At 47.0% G+C, this 5,267-nt stretch overlaps 1 protein-coding gene across 1 annotated transcript in view; it reads left to right on the top strand.

Annotated features, from left to right (window-relative positions):
* The window catches only part of LOC102376737 (heat shock factor protein 5-like), a gene marked incomplete at its 3' end in the record, with an annotated part of 19,917 nt that overhangs the window by 10,964 nt on the left and 3,686 nt on the right, over positions 1 to 5,267 (top strand). The gene's annotated exons all lie outside the window — the stretch shown is intronic.

Below are 5,267 nucleotides of genomic sequence, written 5' to 3'. Positions count from 1 at the left end.
ATTCCTGTGCCCCCCAGGGCCAACTATCCCCATTGGGCTGAGTCCTTCTGTCTCTGGTGTACCGTCCTCTCTCATCCACTTCAAACCTCTCTTGTCGATACAGCGTATGCACACCCCAACCACTGCTCCCACAATTTATAGGCCTTGAAGCAAGGCAAGAACCCCTCCCCTCATTTTGGTGTAAAAAAACCTCCAGACAGGCTGGTGCCGGGCTGGAAAAAAGTGCAAAAACCCTGTCCGAAAAAAACACCAAAACACTGTGCAAAAAAAAAAGGAGGAAAATACTTTGCAGAGGGCAGCCCCTTTGGGTGGCTTTTCAAAGTGTGTGGGTGATGTGGTGGAAGGGAGCTACAATGCTGGTGTTACCCCCAGTGCCAATGCCCAGGGACAGTGGCAAGCCAGACTTGTCTGGGTGGAGGCAGCCAGCCCCTTTGTGTACCTTTGCACGAAAGATTTCCTGGCACCACCCCGCAATGCAACAAGCGCCCAGAAAAAGCAGCAGGCAGAACTGCAGGAAAAGACTTGTTAGGGGTCTTTGCAAAGTGCATTGGTGAAGCAAGAGAAGTGAAACACAATGCTTGTGGTACCCCCCCCAATTCCACCACTGGTGATGGTCTGAGCCAATGCTTGGTGTTTGATTTCTGCATTCCTCACCAACCAACTACCCACCCCCCAGCACTGAGCAGGGATTTTGCTGGTCCTTCAAAATCAGGGAGCCAGACACAGAAAGACAGCATAACATGAGGCTTTTTTGTAAGGAACACCAGTGTTGAAGCCGTCAGTTACTTGGCCTTCTTTGCCTTTACTCCACGATCACCTGGAACTGGCCCTGGCTTCCTGAACCACAGCGGTGGCCGCCTGGCCCTGCTGGCACTCATGCACTCCTCCAGAGTCCACCGCGGTTGGGGGAACAGGCTCAGTTTTAATGCTTCTGGCTAACTCCTGGACAGAGGCAAGCCGAACAGAGCTACTTTGCCCTTTCTGGGGTGGTACTCACTTTGTAAAGACGTGCTTCAGCAAGTGCTGCAGGACATCAGTTATCAAGGATTTGCCTCCATGATCCTGCAAGCTGTGATGGACCACTGGGACTGGTTCACGAACATTTGTACTGCGTGGGTCAGCAGCACGTATGATGCACGTGTGCTCTCAAACTCTCTGCTGCCTGGCCTCACGGAGAAAAGACACTGCACACCTGGAGTCCCTGAGACAGTGATCTGTGGCGTTGCTGTTCCCCCGCTTATAAATCGGACACTACCTACCCCCTCAAGCCCTGGCTCATGAAGCCTTATGGAGGGCACATTACAGACCCACAGAAGATGCCTTTCAATGACCATCTCAGCAAATACAGGATGGCTGTTAAATGCACCTTTGGCCGACTGAAAGAACGATGGAGGGCACTTAACTGTAGGCTTGAACTGGAGCCAGAAAGCATTACGGCCTTTATAGTGGCAGCCTGAGTGCTGCACAACATCTGCGAAACCCACGGAGAGGTTTTCAGCCATGAGTGGACTGACAAGGCGGGACAGGCATCGGCCAAAGTGACGTAGCCAGAGAGCAACGCAGGCACCGAGGACATACCTGCAAGGTAAAGCTGGTTGGGTGGCCCTTCTTGTGCGGAATTGACTGGCAGCACACATGGATATAGACACTGATCAAAATAAATTATTTTACTATTTACAACATCTGTGCCTCTGTGTGTGTGGGGGACACAGTTTGGAGGATGAGCAGAGCATGTGGGGAGGAGCACTGGGGTGGGGGGTTATTCTTTGGAGGCTGGCATTGGTCAGGGGGTGGAAACAGTGGACAGCAGCTCATTACACAACACCACCTAGCCAGCCTGAATCATGTCCTGAGAAAAGGTTAATTATATACACCCCCGGGGAGATGGTGACCAAAATCCTCCTACAGGCCTCTGCTGTATCTAGCCACTTTATTCCCAAATTCCATAGGAAACAGCAAAGAATGGTTTTTGGAGTAAAGAAATGGTCTCCGTTTACTGCACCATTATACGTGGAAAGATTGGGGGGTAGGGGAGGAGTGAAGTCTATTCAGCCCCAACCCCACCAACACCCCATTTCAAAACATCCCAACATTTCACAAAGCCATATGCAGCGCTAAACAAACACACAAGGCCACAGGCATTTGCGTGGGCAGGGAAGAGGAGTGGAGGAAGCAGCCCCACCTCCCCGTGAGGGGTCCCCATGGAAACTGTTCCAAACCAACACTTAAGGCAGGCAGAGCACAAGCACTTATAATAAGTCTAGACAGTAGGACCAGTCCTCCCAGTCCACAACACTTGCTCTTTGTTTGGTCTATAACTGTATATTCCAGGCAGAGATCAGGCATATCAGCCACCATAGAATCTATCACCTCAACCATAAAATGAAAAACAGTCTGATTCAATTACAAAGGAGGACAAGATGGTCAAACAAGTTGAGACCATTGTCCAAATATTTCAGCATACACTGAAAAGAGGAATGTCATTAGGAACTTGAACACATCAATCTGCTGATTCCAAGATAAACGTAGACATTGCACTTCAGATGCTAATAACAGTTATAATCTAACTCAACTACACAGGTGGAAAGAGTGTCATTCTATGCAGGCTAGTTTGGATGATCTTGAGAACTCTTCTGACCTTAACTTTCATGATTACTGGATGTACAGAGAAAAACTACCAATACAAAATGATGTTTTCCATAAAGGAAGTACCATCATCCTTTCAAAAGACATGCACCCTGAAATACTCACAAATAATCATAGCTATATATGGGTGCTGAAATGCACATAAGCTTGGGAAGTCCCGCTTTGGCCAGACAAGCAGAGGCAAACGTTCAATGTAGTATCAAGCAATGAGTTCTGAGCAAATACACAAAAGAAACCACTCATACCCTATAAACCCCGGAGCAAGCTAGACATAGGTCTACATAAAATAAGGAAGGGTTTTTAGGCAAGTACCTCTTCTTGGTTGTTATTCTAATTCCAGCCCAGAGTAACTACCATTAAAAATACAAGAGTTTTCAAAAGATATGCTTGATAGGCATCTAATTCCTGTTTTCTCCTACAGAACTGCATAATTAATGTGGCGTTTTACCAGCCTGTGATCTCTCCAGACCTCTAAAGGAAAGTACAGAGAAGAAACAGAGACACAGATTGTTTAAGTGGTCTCTGAGGAGGACATTGAATCCATTTTCATCAATCATGTTGTTTACATAATTGTTAAATAAAAGACCTGCTGCTTCCTTGAAATTAAAATAGTGGGCATCTATCATTTATTTCTTCAGATTCAGACATCTATTCATCCTATATGACAGGGCTAACATTCAAGTCAGTTTGTATTCATTATCTGGTGAGATGGTAAGATATGCTTTCCTAAGTACTGGGTATGTTAAAAAAAATCCTTCAAAACACAATTTTGTAACTTTATCAATAGACAAACTACAGTAAAGAGAGACTAAGGTGGCACAATGAAGCATTCCAAGTTAAGAATTTGGCAAGAGTTTAGACTGATAACACAACCTTGACTCTACCCTCATGTGAAACTCAGTCTTAACTGCATGATCATGTGCTGTCTTTTCTGCAGAATCTGTCTCCTTCAGTGTGCAATTCACTCTTGTATAGAGGACTGGCACAAGGCCTAAATGTCGTTAGTCTCACATAACCTTTAGTGCCCAAGATGGACCATGTTGTGTAACTGATACAAACTGTTCAATATTTCCTTTCTAACCATTAAGTTGGGGGTATCACCTGCCTCATATACATGCCATTTTCTTTGCATGGTCTGAATAAGAAAAGGGTCCTGTGGGCCACTGACTCATTCTAAGACCCGCCTCCCAGTCTCTGCGGTAAATGAGATATGAGGTTACATTCAATGCACAATCCATATTCACTCACCATCCAACAGCTGCACTGAAAAGGCAAGGAAAAACAATATGGAATCAAGTAATTGCATTTTGTTTACATGAGGAGGAATGCTATATTGATGTTCACAGGGAATATTAAATTTAGTGTCATCTGAATTTTAAGGATCAGATCAAAAGGAAATTGAGTTACCAAATGTAGAAATTAGATACCCAAGTCCAAAAATGCAATCCTAAAAACCCTTGTTCAGCTGCTCTTACCTTAAAGGTGCCTAAACTTTGCAGGTTCCTCCATTTTTTACATTAAAGTTTGTTAGGTACCTAAAATCCTGCTTCTGAACCTATGCAAGAGGGCTTGTCAACAGGGCTGAGCAATTCAGCTCCTAGGTCACATCTAAGCCTGACAGAGATTCAAAAACTCCTGTGTCTATCACAGACTGCGCAGCTCAACTTGTATGTTTTCAGAGCAAACCTAGCACAGCAGCCTGTGCTCACAATAGCTGAAAATTGAAGCTAGATAAATTCTGAGTGGAAATAAAGTGCACATCTTTACTGGGGAAGGAAACTAATCTTTGGAACAATTTAACTTAGGGATGCAACTGATTCCCCAACAGCTGTGATACAGAACTCAAACGAGCTCCTCTGCCCCTGCCTGAGCTGCTGCTCTTCCTTCTGTTCCCTTTCCAATCTGTCATGTGCCACACAGAGGCTGCCCATGCCACTTTTAGCACTCATGCAGCAAGCTGTCCACCTCTACTGTATCTCAACTACAAACAACTGGTCTTTAGGTAGAATTTCACCTTGCAAGTCTTACAGTGTTTCACCTGTGGAAGTCCTATGCCACACGGCCGGCCGGCCTGCACCATCTTAAGAACTCTTCTGACCTTAACATCTGTGAAATTGAGGTCTGATTAGTTTTGCTGGAGCAAAGCGATCCTCCTTTGGTGTTTGGTCACAGCGACTCGGAGAAGTTGGGGTCCACCTGTCTGCTAGGGTTAGAACAGAGGTTCTGAACCCTTTTTGTACCAGGACCCATCTGTAAACACCAGCAAGTTGACCTAGCAAGTAGAAAACAGCTTTCTGACCCTACCAGTGCCCCTCACTAACAACCCACAGCCCCCCACCCTGCAGCCCAGCTGGTACCACTCACTCCCAACCCGCTACCCCCCCCTGACCCTAGCCCCCCAGTATGTGGGGCGGGGGACATATGCCCCCCCCACGATTTGTGCACCCACAGCGGGCACAGAGCTGCAGCCTGGCTGGACTGGCACAGGGAAGAGCCACCTCCGCTCAGGGTCCCGGGACGGAAGCGCGCGGGGGCCGCAGCGAGCGATGCCGGCTCAACACGGCGGTGAAAGGAGGCGCGGGCGGTTCCCGACTGCGCCTGCGCGGTTCGGGTTGGGCGGT

This window comes from Alligator sinensis, unplaced genomic scaffold, assembly GCF_000455745.1.
Source record: "Alligator sinensis unplaced genomic scaffold, ASM45574v1 scaffold201_1, whole genome shotgun sequence".
Taxonomy (NCBI): domain Eukaryota; kingdom Metazoa; phylum Chordata; order Crocodylia; family Alligatoridae; genus Alligator; species Alligator sinensis.
This window is presented reverse-complemented; position numbering and strand designations above follow the sequence as displayed.